We start from the raw sequence: 19,593 nt of genomic DNA on the forward strand, positions 1-19,593 counted from the left end.
GAACCTGCAAACATCCCTGGGTGGATGAGAATCAGAAGAGAATGGGTATTCTCTTTCTTGTGAGAAAACTGTTTATACCCATGAATAGTCTTTCTGCTTTTCTATACCTACAATGTAAGCTTAGATCTATATGTATCTGGATGTTTTGGCAAACCGTGTCAGTGTCTCTGTTGTGTACATATGCCTAATGTCTTAATGCTTTTTTTTTTTGCCATACCAGAGTTGTGACCTGCTGTTATTTGATAACCATTCCAGTCGGTTTAATTCTAGACTGTGCTGACATTCACAGTTTTGTTCTCTCATCTCCGATAAGACAAGAATAACCTTGATGCAAATAAGGCCACACATTAGGGAGTGGATACTGGAAATGAAATGGATACTTGCGATAATGGATCAATGGTGGCAGAATAAGGACACAATAAGGACAGATGTCTAGGGGATTAACAGATAAACCGCAGCCCAGTTCTTCCTCAGATGTATGAAGAGAGCTCTTAAGATCTAAGGAGTGCGCTAAGAATGGAGAGGAAGAAGCGCAAGAGATATCCTTCATTTTCAAATTAACATTTGCCGTGTGCCTGCTGTGGGATGAAAGCCGTCCCTGCCCACTTTCAGTGGAACCTGGTGAGGTACCATCATGCACAAATGCATTCAAATACATACATATACAGTATATACTGTAGCTAACTCCCTTCCACTCCAAGTGATAAGAATACATATGCGTGTGTATTCCATTCCTTTTACAGATTGTAGGTCCAATTATGACAGGCAGAGATACAGAGTGGACTCAATCTGCATATAAATGGAACCTAAAGGGAGCATGTCTCTATGGGTTTTAATGGGAAGATCCCATCACACCTTTGTAATTCGGTATAAACGTAATAAGTAAATTCAGAGAATAGCCTTTGTGTGTCCTCCCACTGTTAAAATGTAAGTTGAATTAAACTGTTTTTATAGTGCTAATATTTCACTCTTCACTTTGCTATAGCAGTGAGGTCACATATGCTTTAGCCTCAATAGCACAATGGTAAAGCACTATGCTATGTATTTATCATAATTCCCAATTTGCCTCTGCAGGCGGTCTTTTTTCCTTCAAGCTCCTAGTATTACACTGTTCTGGAAAGACATCTCAGATGCTATTTCTGCAGTCACTCCCAGTTTGTTGTAACCAGATAATAAGTTCTGTAGCATTCTTGTTTTCTTAAAGTTTCTGTGCTGGGGAACGAGACGGACAGCGTATATCTGTTTTATATTTCTCTCATTAACCACTCTTAAAGCTTTGTGGCTTGTCTGTGCTGTGGACCCATCTGCACATGTCGAATTAAGCATTAAGCTTCACCTTCCAAACCTTTTTTTAGCTATGTTCTTCAGCTCTTTGTATTTCTCTAGCTTCCTTCCTTCTCCCTGATGTTATTGTTGCATCTATCGCCACAGCCCCTCTCTGCTGTTTGTCCCTTATGTCTTATTTAGTTGTCACCAGTTTGTGCCTAGAAGTCCCACAGGATCTTGACTCCATCTTTCTCCGTGGCCTTTGGAGGTGTCCCCCATTTTGAGCTTGTGACGGCCAGCCCATACTGACACAGATGTTTCTGGGCACTATAACAACGCGGCTCAAGTGGCATTTCATGTACGTCCTGCGGTAACAGAGAGGGAAATCAGTGTCATTTATTAGATGTTTAGCTGCAATACATGGAGACAGTTTCAGAAAAGGTTTCAACCTGGCATCTTCTAACACCCTGTGGAGTTCTGTTAAATGCTATTGATAGTGCTGAGTTGCAGCCTGTTTTTATACAGGCTATACATATCTGCAGCACAGTATGTAGCACATGAGCTGTCTGTCCTCGGCACATGTATCCAGGTCAAGAATATAGAATTAATTGTTGCAAAGCATTACTTTCTCCTGTGTCATCAGCGATTAGTCGGTGTTGACTTGACTTTCAACACACAACGGTCAACGAGAAAATATATATGTGTGTGTGTATATATGTATGTGCTACATATGTGTATGTGTGTCTCTTTCTCTCATCTTCATTCTTCATTTTGGTTTGATCTTGACTTTGTTTGATTGCTTTTTGATAATCCTCTGATAAAGCGTCTGCTGATCAAGAGATGTCCATTTTGTACTTTCCAAATCCATTTTATAATCTCCAAATCAGGTAATTTACAGTGTAATCTAATCTCTTATCTTGCCCACAGGAAACCTAGTGAGACATAGGAGGGACGGTGGGACAGGAGGAAAGCTGAAACGTGACAGAGCTTGGAGGAAGGCAATGTGTTTGTCATTAGAAACACGACAAGCACATGTTAACGAGTTTGAAGAAAACGTAATCTGCTTTAGATGATTGGTTTAGTACATTAAGTAAATCTTTACATGGCAAGTTTTTGCTTTCCATACTTGGAAGGATTGGCATTTGTGTATTTCAAAAACAAAGTTTTAAGTTACATACCTTTACTATCTATTTTAACTAACTGAATACGCCATTAAAACACATACTCTCTGGGTAATGATAACAAGAGGGAACTGGTAGCTGGAGAGATCAGATTTAAGGATTTAAGGTGTGGGTTAGACCTACTCTGACGGCATCAAGCTGAAAAATGTTAAACATACTGGATTTGAAATGAACTCCCTGATATCTCATGCCATGTCATTTCCCACACTACCGGGAAAATCATGTTTGGACTAATGAAACGCTGGGAACAGCGTGCAGCACTACCGAAAGCAAACGACCACAGTTTGTGGCCTCTTCAAATTAGCTTTGATTTCAAATTTATTTGTCATTATTTTCTCTTTATTTGGGTTAGTAAATTCATGAACACTTACTAGTTCATAATTTCAATTTCTTTTCTTGTTGGTTTTTCCACCCATTTAATCTTTTTTTAACCCTGATTTGAGTGTTTTAGCTACTTTCAGTTGACTTCATGCAGAGTCTTTGCATATTGAGATAACACCACAACAACGGTCGTGAAATCTTGATACAGCCAAGTAAAGATGCAAACCGCAAGTGGTTTTTAAGCAGCCGAACAGGGTTTGTGGTTCAAGAGTCCATGCTGCTCACTGCCCTGTGTGTGCACAAATTCTGCAACAAATAGTTTCTTTTTCATAAGTTACAGTATATCCATGATGAATAGGTCTAACGTTGAATTCACAAAGGGAATGACTAACAGTGAAATGGAGATGTCTGATAGGGCAGACATCTATATTTGCATAGTACCATCGCTCCTTCAACTTTGGCCTGCTATAGCTGTAAGCTACAATGAGGAACCATGAGCCAAGGTTGTGCTCGCTTTCAGCTGAACCACCGGCTAAAGACGTGTAGATTATATGGATGAATCTCTTTACTAATCTTGCAGCCTTTGTGCATAAGTTTTACACAAATCACTGTTCTTTAGAGATCTGTGTGCAGTGTGTATGTCCTCCATGTGCCTCTATGGGTTTTGTTCGGTTGCTTCCTTCCACTGTCATGTCTGAGACACGCTTGTCTTTCTGTGTTAGCCCTGTGATAGACTGCCGTCTTGGGCTCCAGCACCCCCGTGACCCTCTGGAGCAGGGGTGTCAAACCTGCTAGAGAGTTCAATCTGGCTCGCGACATGAATTGGTAAAGTGCGAAAATTGCATAGTGGACAAATTAGTATTAGGTGCCAGATTTGTTGAAAAAAATATGCAGTTAATGTCTTGTGTCCTGTCCACTACTCTTACTAAAAAAACAGAATAACAATACACAATCATTCTCATTGAACATATATACCACCGTTCAAGTTTGTTGTACATATCTGCTTCTATTATTATTTTATTCTGAATATCTCATTTATGTTATACAGTTTTTCTATTTTCATACGCTTTTATTTTTATGCTTATTTAATTGTTGCTTTAATGATTCTGAACCCCCGCAGAAGGAAGCAAAGTGCCAAAACTGCACTCATTTTACATAACCCTTTATAGAGTGAGGAACAAGCAGCGTCCATAGTATACACAGTCAGTGGTGAGGAACCATGTTTGGTAACTTCCGTGCACACAGAAGATAACATATAATCCATCTAGAACTGAAGAAGCTACTCTTGGTGAAACCTCTTCAAGAAACTCTAGTGAAGTACCATAGGCAAAGCCATGTTTGGTAACTTTTCCTTTTACTTGTGTCCCTGTTCCTCTCAGTGAGGTTTAGAAGCATGAGGTGTGATTGACCCAGCCAATCAGAGAAGATAAACGTAACATTCTCAGGTCATATGTGGTCTGCAGGTTTTCACCTCTGCATGAACACTGAGCAAAACTGATTTATTAGTGTCATGATTCTTTTTTCATGATCATGTGTTGTGTTTCTTGTTTTATGTTGTTAAGTTCCTTGGTTTCCTGATTTGTGTCACTTCCCGTGTTCTTCCCTTAATTGCTTATTGGTTTCTCCTTGTGCTGCGCCCTCATCAGTTTCACCTGTGTCTTGTCATCCCGCAGCCTTCTGGTGTGTATATATAGCCCTGCCTTTCCCTTTGTTTCTGTTTGTTGCCTGTTGCGTTGTTCTTGTGTTCATGTATTTTGGTCCTCTGCTATGTTCATGACTCTTTGGGTTGTTTTTTGTTGTTGTTTGTTTTGGATTTATCTGCCATGTCTGCAGTGCTGTACGATAGATATTGTTCCATTAAATACCTTTAGCCTCGATCCTCCGCATTATCGCCTACTGTCCTATCACACAACCAACCTTCCTGACAGTTAGGAACCATGAAGAAGTGGTTTAACACAAACATTATGCTCTAATGGCCTACAATACATCATTATATTTGTTTACCACTTAATCGCAAGGAACCATACATGGTAGCTTCACTGACCTTGATTTTCTACATGAAAATAGAAAAGTTTGAAAAATCTTTTTATACCGTATTATAAAACTCTAGGCTTAAAACATTTTATGAAAAGCCTGAAATTTCTTGTTAAAGTGTACTTCACATTCTTTATGTAATATATTATACATATTCTTTGCACTAAAGTTTTTTTTGTGTGTGTGTTAACGGTGGGGCCTGCTTGAAATCAAATTGGGCTGTATATGGCCCTTTAACTAAAATGAGTTTGACACCCCTGCTCTAGAGGCGGAGCAGTAACAGATAATAAACGAATAAATTAAATTACTGACACATTCAGCTTTAAGTTTAATGCACTTTTTCTCCTCCACTGATATCACTAATTAGATGTAAAAAGTCAGCAATTTAAAATCTCATGTGCACCTTAAGTCTAAGAATTATGGGCCGCAATCTTGAGATATTTTCCATCTTAAAAAAATAAAATAAATAAATAAATATTGCACCCCACTCCAGTCTGTCTGTGTACGGCACACGGAGCAGACAAAGTGGAAGAGTTTTATGTTTTCACCATTAACTGCTCTTCCCTTTCTTTTGTCATTTTCACGGCCTGTTAACAAAATGTGTAAAATGGAGCTTGATGACTCTATAATGATGTGAGGATGCACTTACAAGCCCACATTTCCATATTAATGAGGGAATCGGGAAGGGCTTTTTACCTCACGCGGCATACATGAGTACCGAGTTCCCTCAGTGACTGTTACTGAGCGGAAGTCTTCACCTTTAAAAGCCGCTGCTCTTCATCCGAAGCCATTTGCAGCCAGTGTAGCGCTTGTTAAAATGAGCACCCTGATGGCTGCCATCAGCGCCAAAGTGATTGAGCTGAGTGAATTTAAGGTAGAGAAGCTATGTTGCCAATGTGGAGGGAATGAGCCGAACAGATTGAATTGACAACGGGCACATATAAAAACAGCAATAAAAGTGGGGGGGGGGGGGAAACAAAGAGGGAAGCTTGATAACCGTCGATAAAGAGTCCTCGGATGTGCATGTTCGAACAATATATGATGGTATAAATTTGACTGTTTCTGTAGAGTAATGGCGTGAAGCAAGTTTATGTTCAAGCCGAACAAACCACACATTGACAATTGTCCGCAGACAAATCGTGGCTCGAGGCCTCCTGGGGCTGATCAGGGGCTCGGGTCCAATCACGGTATCGCACACGAACATCAGCTAGAAAAGAAGGAGCTGAGTGAATATGTCATTTGTGGGACAAACACGGTGGTAGCAGGCTCCACTGTGTACCTGGCATGTTACAGTCCTAAATGCACATGTATTCAACTTTGAGCATGTTTCTGGATGAGGTACAAGGTTTATACAAGAATGCCGGCGTAACTCATTTAATTTTAATTAAATTATCCCACGCATAACATTATGACCACCTTCCTAATATTGTGTAGGTCTCCCTTGTGTCTCCAAAACAGTTGTTCCTCATCAGAGAATGGACATGGGTGGTGTCTGTCAATGGGATGTTTTTAGTGGGGTGCCTGTGGATCCTCCCGCAGAAAGTTGATCAGTTTGGGATCTAGAACATGAATGGCAGATCCTAAAGTTTCCCAGCAGAACACTGAATTCTTACAACACACACACACCAATTTGAGGCTCATACACAACAAATGGCGCCGTTAATGGTTCTGAAACAGCGGTAGTGAGGAATTAGTGTCAGCAGCTCTTTGCACAACATTGTGCTGCACCCCATATGGTCGGACTTTTTATTATACATACAGGACGTCAAGTCTTGCCTCGAGGGCCCACATCTCACTCTTTAAGGAATTGTTAATTTGTTTTCTTTATTTCATTTTAATATAGGACATTGATCAAGAAGAAAATGTGAGTGCGGAACCCATGTTGTCTGTAGCACCACTTCAGTTAAGAGTTTTTGTGTATGCATTTGGAAAACAACATTTAAAATTGAAACTCGCCTGGAACTGACCAACCTGACAATTTAATTAACAAATTCTTGAATATTTCCAGATGAGGAGTCACCATTTTGCATCCTCCCTTTGCTTCGCTGTCACCATTTAGCTTCAATTTTCAGGTCCTTTCACTCTGCATCATTTTTGTTTTGCTTTGCTTGTTAGTTTTTTTTTTTTTTTTTTTTTTGCCTTGGAAGCTTTAACAATTCAATTTGATTCAATTTGAATGTAATCAACTTACTCTCATTTATATAGAGACAAGTCATTATGCAAGTCATCTTAGGGGAATTCACACAGACCAACAGAATACAGCATTGTAAAGACAAACCCAACAATTGTCCTTTGAGGAATACCTGGTGACAGAGCAAAATCTACAAACTCTGGTGAACTCAACTGGTTGGGAGCCGAGAATGAGGAAAGAAAAAAAAACTACATCTGAAAGACGAATTAGTGGATTGGTGGGCCAGTACCTGCAGATCCGACGTATGGAGCTCTGAAGCTCTATGAAGGGAGACAGATATAATATTAGGTTTATTGCATTGAGTTACTAAAATCTCAGTATTCCACTTTAAAATTAAAATCTAGTTTGCTCAGTGATTCCCAGAGTTATTTTACCACCCACTGCAGTGTGAAAGCTAGAGAAACCCTGAAAAGCAAGATTTAATGCAATGTGCAAATTACTATCTTACGATTTAAGAGCACAGGATCCCCCTCGTCCCTTCTCAACAGGCAGCTCCTCTGAAGAAGACAGCAGAGACACTGAAGAGGTTCCCGTAATTACACCCAAGTTTCTCCCGCAAAACATTTGAACATCTTTCATGTATTAACAGCACCGTATCAGAATAATCTTCAAAGCATTTTTATTTTTTATTTTTTTATTTTTATCCAAGTGTGTGTTTTGAAGCAGCGGACATGGTGACAAGAAGAGTTCCTGCGCATATAAATGGACTGTTGCCGTGCAATTACCTGGATAGCTCATGGCCTTGGAAGGCTGAGCCAGGTTTTCAATGCCCTTAATAATTTACCACTCAATTAAAATTTAAAAGCAAATACACACAAGTTTGTCAGCAGTTTGAAGAAGGGTCATGGTCCTGCTCCGTGCAAAGTTTGTCAGAAATTACCTTTCACTGCAAAAAAAAAAAAAAAAAAAAAAAAATAGCAAGGTTTAAAACCATGGAAGTGTGTGAGAGGTTTTAGTCGTGCATTATTGAAAAAAAAAAATGTGAATCTGGCTTAATTAATCATTTAACGTGAGCTTTTTGCCTTTCTGTGTTATATGCTCATGGACATTATGCTGTCCCTCTGCTCTACCGGTGAAAGCGTGATGAAGGTGGCACTTGACTGAGCCGTGGCCGACACAACACTCCTCAGCTTTACTGCTCCTGAATGATGGATTTGAAGATTCTATTCACTTTGAATGTAGGCGTGAAAGATTCCTCTCTGTGTCAAGTGATCTCCAGTAATTACAATATCTGCTGTGCACCCATTTCTTATGAAATGATCGGTATCTTCTTAGATTCCACATCAAGTCTACTTTTTCCTTTTGCTGCAAAAGGATCTTCTGGCATTATACTCCATTTCTTTGATGTTTGTCTTTGTCGTCACTTAAACAAAAGTATCCGACAAATGTTTGAACGCCCTACGTTTTCTTCCCCTGTAGCTGTTTGGGTAATGTGCCTTTTGCTCGTCTGCTAAGCCGCCGGTCCAGATTTCATTTCCTATTTTAGAACTGCCGTTAGAGTGTTTGCCTCTGGAAAGAAATGGGGAAAGTCTTGTGCAATAGGTAAATTAACTAAATCGACCCAGTTTTGCTAAAAAGGCTGTTATGCGCTAAGATGATTTGAGGATTTTTCTTTTGACAACAAGGATTCCAGCATGTTTACAGATTAGGAGGGATCATTTTCAGAATGCATCTCTGTTCTCTGAGGCGGTAATAATCCAAGATGTTCTTTTGACGCCTTTTAGTGGTTTGATGAGTAAGATTGTGCTGGCTTTGTTTTTGTTCAGCTTCGTTCCTTGTTTTTACTCCCCCCTCTCACTAGGCATTGCGCTTGGTTTTAAGGTTTGCAGACCCACTGCTGTGAGGCATGCATTTATAGAAAAACACTTTTTTAAGTTAATATATTTTCACACATATATTGTACAGTATAACTGTGTTAAGAACATTGGATTCAGTTTCCTCTGTGAGTGCAAAAACTCGCAGCTAAAAATAATAAAAAGCTGGAATGCTCATTTTCTCTCTGTGGTAGGGGTTGAATGACTTCCATAAATTTAAAGTCGACTAATATGTGATGAAAGTTGAGTCAACATTGACGTCACACGTCAATACAGTAAAAAGTAATGCTGTGAATGCTATGTGCTACAATATTTTTGAGGTTAAGGACATGGATAAAGAAGCTACTGACACTTTTCTGCAGGTTATTTAAGTATTGAAGCTTGAACATGGACTGCTGCCATAGCCGTAGTCCATGCCAACACCATAAACACCATCAATCTGTCACTTAACTTCTCAACTCAACCATAACTTCCATCTCTTGCATGGTGCATTCACGGACATCAAGGACCAAAAAAAACACGCTCTACAACCACAGCAAAAATGTCAACTACTACATCACAACAGAACTGAACATGAATTTCCCAATTTGGGATAAATAAGAATCTATCTGTCTATCTAAACACACTTGATATGTATAGACTGTTTAAATCAGCACTGTCCTTAGCATTTAATAGTACTGAACACAAAAGTCTGAGGCAGAACAATGCTGTTATTTTATTTGAACAGTGTTTAGTACCTCCTAGTGGCGACTCTGTTTAAACAGGAAGTAGCTCATCTGTGCAGGATGTTGTCATCAAGTCAAGTCAACTTTATTGTCAATTCTGACATGTGCAACGCAATACAGGATTGAAATTACCTTCCTCAAAGGCCTACGATGCAGCAGCTAAACAAAAAGCTACATGACATAGCGTATGACAATATACAATACACATAAAGTGGCTGATGCAAACCTGAATAGTGCAGAAAGAATGAGTGGAGTGAAAATATATACATATATATTTACAGTATAACAGATGTTATTGATACAGAGCGAGTTGGTTGGGTTGAGGGCAGTAATTTCCTACCAGCAGACACAGGGATCAGATCAGTGTTTCCTCTGCCGTCAACCTCTCCTTTGAGATTGTGAGAGCGTCATCTGTGGGTTTATTTGTTGTGTCAACATCATACCTTGAGCATATTTAATGTTATTTATGAGAAGGATGTGTTAGAAGTTAGTAAATATACGCCGTTAGTCACTGAAGCATGACACGTGCATATTTGGTTTGTAGTTCATATAAACCAGAAAGGAGTGTGTGTATTTGCTCTATGTAAAGTGGAAATTCATTATATTTTTTATTGAATAGAATTTTTTTTTTTTTCCCCTACAGTTTCACTCTGGTTGTTTGAGTGCATCTTTGGCATCTTATTAAAGAGCACAATTAACATGAATTCTGACTCCTTGACTTAATGAACAGTGTTTGGCTGGCTGTTAAATTATGTCTCCACATGATAAGAACAGTACAAGCGTGATGGGATTGTGTAACCAGCATAAAAATAAAATGCTTGATTTCTCTGAAGCCTTTTCCACATACTACAGCTAAAGGTCTATCAACATCAACATGACAATTTGATGATGAATTTCATTGTCTAAATTGTGGATGTGCACAAAATTGTGGTCTGTTTGTATCCAGAGGATTTGGACTGCTCCTCTGCTGGGGTTAGCAGATGTCTTTTCACATGCACATGCGTTGCAGTAGTACTTTTGTTGTATTTTAGGACTGAGATGTCACAGTAGTATGGGCTTCATCTTTAGTGAAGTATTTCCACACACCTGATGAACTGCTACAACAACACACTGGGCTCCTCACATGTCTTCTTGGTGGCATCCATGTTGTTATTGTCATGTAAACAGTGACTAGTTGACATGATACTTAAAGCGTCACGGTACAGTAGTGAAGTCGACCCTCATCAATTGGGGCATGCCTCTAGTTGGCCTGTAAATGGAGAAAGGAAAGTTAGGTTATCCAAAAAGCAACAATGACAAAAAGAGAACAAATCCCCCTTTAATACCACTATAAACCTTTAACAATGCATTATACTGAAGGCAAATTTAAAGCCACACATTTAAAAACACTGAACTACAATTGAAAGCTTGTTGACATAAATAATGGTTTAGAAGAAGGTGTTTACAAGGCAATTAAGTAAGAAGAAAAAAAAAGTTATGATTGGATCTTATCGCACTTGAAAAAACAAGATATTTGTGCCTGTTCGTGAATATTAATGTACAAAGAGGGTCTGGAAGTCTGCATGCATGCTGAAATAATCTTGCTGTGACAGACCAGAGCAAATTATTTTCTTTAGAAATCCGCACCCGATTATCTCAGTGGGATATAAAGTATAATAGGATAACATTACTCAGACTGGTTTTTCAATAAATTAACATTTTATTTGGAGCAAAAGTTCTTCAAGGATGCCTACTGTAGAAATACCCATTGACCCATAAACATTTATATTTATACTTTCAGATATGCAGTGGGTGACATAAATACTAGAAAATGAGTCCTGTAACAATGCAGGACTTTATCAAAACAGAGACCTGTTTTTTAAAGGAAGGACCTTGAGACTGATTTGACCGATCGTCTTGAATTAAGGTTTCCCCTTTCTACTTGTTGAAGCGTTTTATTGTTTCGAAGCTTTTGTCTACACAGAGTGAAGGCAGTGCACTCATTACTGCTGTTTTTGCTAGATGCAAAAACTTGTACAATGTAGGTTGCTCCCAAATTTGTGCCAGAAAGCCTGTCTTTTTTAACAGATGATGTGCATGAATGCACCATAAATAATGAGTGAAAACATTTCTTTTATCTACCCATTATTTTTGAGGGACACAATTAGGTTACCTTTTGGACGCCTGGTACAAAATTACACCTGTAGTGTTTCTGCTATCCTTCACCAGTAGAGTAGCCTTTTAAAAAAACTAAAATAAAATTGCTAACCCAAATCAGCTACCAGGATATATTCAAATTTATTGGGTTTATGAGTTTATAAGGGTCTTTTATGTAAGTAGTAGTTATAGACCTCTTATACCATAGGTTTGTCTACTCTATCTCAACTTTATGCATACTGTTTTGTAAGTGAGCATTCGAACTTCTGCAGAAAATCTGATACCTTTTCATCTATTGCTGATGCAGACTCTTTAATGCAAAGTACAGGATTCAAGTTTTTCATAAGAGCCTTCCAAAGCCTAACCACAGCATTGAGTTGTATGACCTGAATGACTGCCAGTGATTGGTTCTTTGAGCTCTTAATTATCATTATTCTTTCTTTTAAGACACATTCTCCAACAAAAGTTCGTTCACCAGCAGGAGTGGAAATGTCTTCAGGAAAAGACTTGTTGTCGTTGATAGTTCATTTTGTGTTGTGCAGTTTATTCCCTGTGATGGGTCAAGTTAGTTAGATTTGTCCTTGTATTACTCTTGAAAATCGTCACTCGTTATAAATAATAACACAAAGTACAAAGTTTTGTAGTTTGGATGGGCCAGCAGTACATTAACACTGTTGACCAGTTTTGTGCAGGTTAACATGGGACGGAGTTTGAATAGTCCACCTGAACATGATATGATTTCTGAGCACGTAGATAAGCGCGATGTTCAAGTCTGACACTGAAAGCATTTCTGCCAACCAGTTCCTCTTTCTGAGCCCATCCTAGAGAGAAGCAAATCGCTCCCCTTTTCAGACTCAAAGCAAGAAAGTCAAAGCAACGAAGAAACCACCTCAACGTGTTGTATCTAGGAAAATCCCCCAGGTTGTTCCTACTGTAGTGGGTGAGGGGTAGAATCGATGCAGCTGTTTCTCACAGGGATTCGTCAAATGAAGGCTTTTCCTCTTTTCCACCTTGGCTGAAGCAATGGATGTAGATGTCATACAGAACAAGGTTGTTGTCATGATGGTCTCTTGGATGATTGTGTTTCTTTTTAACACATAATTGTACAGCACCTTGTTTTTCTCTTGGCCCACAAACAGAAGGGATCATTCAAATAAATGTCACTGACAGAACACCTGCAAAATTAACCCTACACTATCTTAAACAAAGAATGATAAAGTATAGACACACACATACTTAACTTTGTTGGGAAGACCGTTAATGATTGAACTGGGGCAGCTGATAATACACAGCAACAGCAACAAAAAAAAAGGAAATCTTCACCAGTTGTGCTCTGGTAAAGACTGTGATAGCTGGGGTTGCAGTACCCAAGGTCCACACTTACACATATATGCCAAGGAGAGTAACCAAGGAGACCAAGGAGTGGTCAAGGAGAGTGACTGCCATCTCTGCAGAAGCCACAGTTAAAATGGGACATGACCAGGTTCAAATGGTTTTCATTTCAGTGCGTTGATTTATAAGATATGAGTTAACCCTTTAGAAGCGAATGTGTCACATGTGTTTGTGGATGAGCACTTGGGATTACTGTAATAATGTCATGGTTCGTAGGACTGGGCGGTATGACCAAAAATATATATAACACATTTTTTTTTTTACATGCAAAATCACATGTTCACAACATTTTCAACTGGTTGAGACAGGAATGTAGTACATTGACTAAGGATGAAAAAATAAAGAAATGTTATGAGGATAAAATAAAGAAATAGAAACTATAACAGTTTCATTTATTTTGACATATTCATATTTAAACACATTTAAACTGCTATGTCTCTAATGTCAATAGCAGCGCGACCGGCTACCGTAGTTATTGTAGTCTGAGTGCAACATAATTTTTTTTTTCATTGATGTAGCTTATATATTTCTTTTGGGCCTCTCATTCTGCCACTTCATTTTTCGGACCTTTCCGTCTTCACCACAACTTATATTGATACAGTTGCACCATACGTGTTTAGAAGCTACAATGAAAATGGTCTGGTCTGAAACAGTGTCTTGCAGCGCAACGTTCCGAAAGCTGTGTAATCAAATAATTAAAATTAATTAAAAATTCATATCATAATGAAAAGAAATAGTTTTCGGCATGAACCAGTATATTGCCCAGTCCTAACGGTTTCTGCTAATACTCACAGTTTCTGAAAGCTGAGATGTTGCATTTTACAGCTAATCTAGTGTCATTACGGTAATTTTACTTGAGCCTCTATTACACTCTTAAGACATGCAGTTAATTGTAATTGTATTCAGGAAAAGACGGTAATTCACAGGACATTTTCCGCACTATTTATAGTTAAAACAGGCAAAATTCCAGGTGGATATTTGAATCTCGGGTGTCAAAATAAATATCTGACCATATTTATATAAAACGTGTATATAAACTTATTGCAGATAACAGATACTTTATTTAGCCACTTAATTTCATATTTTTTGATACACTTGCAGCTATTCTTCTTTTATCTTACTGCTGTTTGGTACTAGGTTTCAGGTGCAGTGAAGCGTCCCAGGCTGCTCTAATAAACCTTTATAGAGCGTGTTTGTTTTAATCCCTGTATCTGAGGCTCGGGACAGTAAACTAATGGTTGTGTAAACGCTACCTGCTTTCATCAGCACATTCAGCCACTTCTTAAATGAGTTTTTCTCATTAAACACGTTTCACACTGTTTGCATTGATGACACACTGACAGCCTGTCTAGGTCGGGAATTTAAATCAAAACTTTAAAGCATGTGGGCATCCAGCTGAGGAAAACATAAATGTAGCCCATCACTGCTTTGTCATTTCATTAAAAAAAACAAATTTGTAACAACACGACGAGGAAAGTCACAAGTAATTGTCGTGTTAATGCATGAGAATGTTAAGAGTGAAATTATTTTGGAACAAACACCCTGACACTGATACTGCAAACACAAGATTTAGCAACAGCCTCTCCTCTCCTAAGGATTAGGTGAGGTACATCATACTGCTGCTCGACATTGTAAAGTTGATGCGATCCGTAACACCTAGTCCTATCTAGCAAACTGCTTGGAGAGAGACTGCTGTCAGGAGCGAACAGAACCTGTCGGGCTGGCAAGTGTTCAATGTCTAGTACTTGATGCTCATGGTGGAAACGTGTAGTTCCCTGTAGACCAAGAACTCGTGCATGAATCTTGTCCGGTTTCTCTCCTACATTTGTTCTTGCTGAAAGCAAAAAGATGAAAAATAAGAAAACGCCACGAGGAATCTATGGCACACGTGCATTCAGCTAATTCTGTGCCAACCACCTTTTATATATTGTTGATGAGTCAGGTTTAATCCGACTGTGTGCCAGCACTTCAGACTTACATTGCCAAATAACTCTCATTACATGTACATACTACTGTTCAAATTCACAGATGCATAGATGTCTGTACTATTTTATTCTGAAAGTCTTATTTACATTGTACAGTTTTTCCATTTCTTTCGTACGTTTTTATTTCAAGCTTATTCAAGTATTGTTTTTATTTTTCTTGTACCATTGAATAAAGTGACCGGAGTCAAATTCCTTGTATGTGACCTGTAAAACAGTAGCTTTGAGACCTTTGACAAGCTATAGAAATACAGTAAAACTCCAAGTTAAATCATAAATGAAGTCCTCTATACGCCATTATCCTTTACAAAACCAGAACATTAAAGTGGAAACAATAAATTTACACCATTTAAGTTCCATATTACGAATAAACCAATTGCAGAGGTTTGTGGTTCACCCTTTACATCAGCCACAACATTATGATATTGTGTCCAGTGCCTCCAAAACAGTTGTGACTCATCGGAGAATGGACATGGGCCTTCTGAGGGAGTGTCCTGTGGGGTCTAGTGGTAACACACTGTTGTTAGTGGGGGGTTTTTGAGTCCTTTGGGTTGAGGGGAGGGGCCTCTGTGGATCATCCTACAGATACTTGATCAGTTTGGGATCTAGTGAATTTGGAGGCCAGGTCAACACTTTGTGCTATTTTTCATGTTTTTTTTAATTTTTTTATTTGAGTTGTTTCTGTTTTTGTGTCTGTGTCAGGCTGCATCCTGCTGCCATCAGGGATTGTCATTGCTATGGGGTGGGGGTACCGGGTCTGATCTACGTGGGTGCTACATGTTTAAGTTACATCCACACCAATGCCAGGTCCAAAAGTTCCCCAGCAGAACACTGAATTGTCGCCACGTTATTTACTTCTCCTGATTGTTTCATTAACAGGTAGATTACCCTGCTGTCAAAACTAAAGAAACATCCTTCAGCTGCTTCCTGCATCTTTTCCTATTGATTTCGATGTAATGTTACTCTGCTGGGACCGACTGGTTTGTGAGAATGAAACGATGGCTGTCACCACATACCTTGAACGTGCACATTAATGGACACAGAGGAAAAAGGATGGCTGCACTGATGGGTTCAAACCCGTAGGCCGAGGAGATCTCAGTGTCCGCTTCTGCATTAAACCAAAATGCATAATTCAAAGTATATAGCCGGCCTGAGTATTTATTCGAGCCAAAGTATGAGCCTGAAGATATGCGGCGAAGACACGAAGAAGCGATGCACTGGGGAGAGGCTGAAGCTGCATTAGGTACCCGTGCTCCCTGATAGCAGCAGAAGTGGAATCATCCATCTACCGTGAATTTCAGCGTGCCGTTTTAGTTAGCGCCGAGGCCAACCCCTAGGGAAGAGCGACTACGAGGACAAAGACTTGGCAAAGGCAACCAGTTTTTTTTTATTCACTTCTTTTTCTTCTTTGTCGCATCTAATGGTTGAAATAAACCAAAAACTAAAATAAAATCAGCGCTGAAGAGCAAAGTAATGTTATTTCAGACTCAGACCTTTGCTGTTTGTCTAATTGCTGTTTAAAACTTTTCCTTTCAGCGGTGACAAAGTCAGTGAGTGAATGGAGTGAATGGAAAACAAACCTTAGTTTCTCGAAAACCTTAAATTGGAAAACATTAAGCTCAAATAAACAGATATTTCCTTTTCCATTATACTGCACTTTGACACAAAGGCGTGCGAACATACACTCAGAAAACCTTCGCCATTCGCAAAAAGCAGCTGCAGGATCCGAGTTGGCCTGTTTTAAAATAATATTTCAGATAACAGAGGGACTTAAGGGAATTGTAATAAGCTCCCTATTGACCAAATCATACAGACTGCTGTGAGACAAATCAATTTTTCAACTCCCAGCTAGTTTTATTTAAAAAATAACTTTTTTTTTTCTTCCTGCTGTCTAGTTGTGTCCTCTTTTTGTCTGCGTGGTGGTTAAAGGCAGAGCTGGATATAAAGGTTGCAATAGCAGGAATACTGTAATGTGGAGATCAGTGAATGACACCTCCTGTTCTCTTCCCAGCAACTATGAGAGAGCGTCCGCTGAGAGGAAGGTTTCATCGCTCAAAGGGTAAAACGGAGAGGACGAAAGGCTTTGCATCGCACACGGTGGTTGTGTATTTGAATGTATGAAATGTGATCACGCAAAGATCATAAAAGACGAACTTAAAGATGAGGATAAATTGCTCCTATCATAAAACATTTTGTTACATTCCTGGGGCAATTAATATTAACAAAGGACCTGACATTAATCCCCTTATATGGCTTAATTAAATAAGCCTTGGGGAAATAAATCTGAGAAAATGTTGGTAAAATGAACCCATGTGTGCTCACCTCCGGTGTGGTCAGACAGTTTAGCGGAGGACAAATGGTTCCCACGTTGTCGGCTAATCCACCAGTGGGGGAGAAAACACGTTCTGATTGCAGTGTTATCTGAGGTCAGCCTCAGGTTGTCACTCCAAATCTTGTTTTTTTATTTTGTTTTTTTGTTTTTCTTGGGGCTGATTAGGGTTTAGATATATTCAAAATACAAATCCTTGTTTGACTTGGTCGGGGAAGAAAAAAAAATCTTCAGTGTCAGATGGGCGTCTGATTGTGGCAGACTGAACACGGTCCCATGTAAAAGCTGTGATGTTGTGAGTGGCCGTGCTAATAGCACAGAAACATAAACTGATCAGTCACAACATTATGAACACTGACGGAAGAAGTAAATAACTCAACAAAAAATAAATCGATTCCCCTCTACCCTTTATCTTTGATTTTTTTCTCTTTGAGTGATTTTCAGTTTCTTCTTGTCTGCTAGCGTTTTTCCTCCACAGAGTGATTTTTTTTGTTAAATCTTTTCTTTGAACTTTGCCTCATGCTATTGGGGCCCATCCTTGTTCAGTTTTGACAACAACAGCACCGGAAACCACACATCCTTCTCCAAAAGGCGTTGAATAAAGGCAACTGGACTTGTAGAATTTTTTTCCATTCACGTAGCTTCTTCATTTCTGAACTGAAATTCCACAAGTACAGTTGCTCTTATTCAATGCTGAGAACCTTCACAGATACAGAGCCTTTTTCACATCTAAGACAGGAGGTGGACACAAATGTTAGCTTAACAATCACCTGATAGCCCAATTTAACCATCAGCTAAACAAACAGAACAATCTTAAGTTCTATTCAGAGCCATGTTTCCGGGAGCTGGATGATCAGACATCCAATATTAACTCTGTTTTGGTCTCCAGATATTTCTCTCAGGATGTGGTGGCTTTTCATCTGATAAACACTCCCACACTCTGAAAGCATTAGTGATTTTCATCGAAGTTGTTCAGCTCTGCTCTTTCTTTTCTGCATTAAACCTTCTAACAAGGGACATGGTCAAGTACCACCCACCTAGACCCGTAATAACATTCCTGATACAGGCAACTCTCAGAAACATGAAGAACAGCACAAGGTGTTGACCTGGCCTCCAAATTCACTAGATCCCAAACTGATCAAGTATCTGTGGGATGAACCACAGAGGCCCGTCCCCTCCCCTCCACTGATGACCATAACCTGAGAGCAAACACCTAGAATACCCAAACAAGGATAATCTATTTCTGTCTATCACAAGAAGTCTTCAGCACAGCTAATGGATTTAAATTTGCTGTCTAATCTGTCTGACATGATATTACATGATAACATTATCAAATGACATTTTCTATTCAGAAGCCCAAAGGTACCACTGTCACCTTAAGGCTTGCCCTTTGGGGGGTTCCTTGAAGCATCGTGATGCAATTTGGAACTGAATTCTGAACTGAATACTGAAAGACGCTGAAAATAGATCTAGTAAAAATATATAAGATAACATGAGAAAAGTTATTTGTTTTAAATATTAAACCTATTCTAGTAGACGTGCAAAATGTAAAAGGTAACATGTGAAAGAGGGAAATAAAATGTTAAGTTGCGGTTTAATTCAATGAGCTGCACGATGTGATTGTTCTGTTGAAGTTAGAGAGAATAATGAGTGGGTGATAAATCCTATACGCTCATCCCGTGCATTGTTTCTATAAAATATTGATCAGTGCAGCTTTGTAGAGACAAAACTGGACGGCATTGCAGACACTATATGGGATCAGATCATTTTTACACTTTCATTGGGATTTGATTGTTTCAAAGCTGTTTTCTTAACACCATGGAGAGGATGCACCACTCAAATAAAAATACATTTACTCTTTACGTTTCATTTGGTTCTCCTTTAACCACAAACCCGCTGGACTAGCAAAGCGTTTACTGCATACCTGCCCCACACAGGATTACATCGTGCAGTACTAATTGTTTCAGCATCTTCATGAGAAGTAGCTCAAACACATCATCGCATCACTAAGTCGGTCTGGGAATGTAAGATGACTCAGAACACTGGCAATGCACCGCATTTATACAGATAGATAAAATGAAAGGGACGGACAGTGTAGAGATGCTGCTGACTACAAAGGATGGCGTAAGGATTTGAATGTGGACATGAGACTCACATCCATGACTGAAAGACATGTGCAGAGAAACAATCAGCAGTTACAATCATTCTTGCCCAGTTCATCA

The sequence above is a fragment of the Mugil cephalus genome, chromosome 11 (genome assembly GCF_022458985.1).
Source record: "Mugil cephalus isolate CIBA_MC_2020 chromosome 11, CIBA_Mcephalus_1.1, whole genome shotgun sequence".
Lineage (NCBI taxonomy): Eukaryota > Metazoa > Chordata > Actinopteri > Mugiliformes > Mugilidae > Mugil > Mugil cephalus.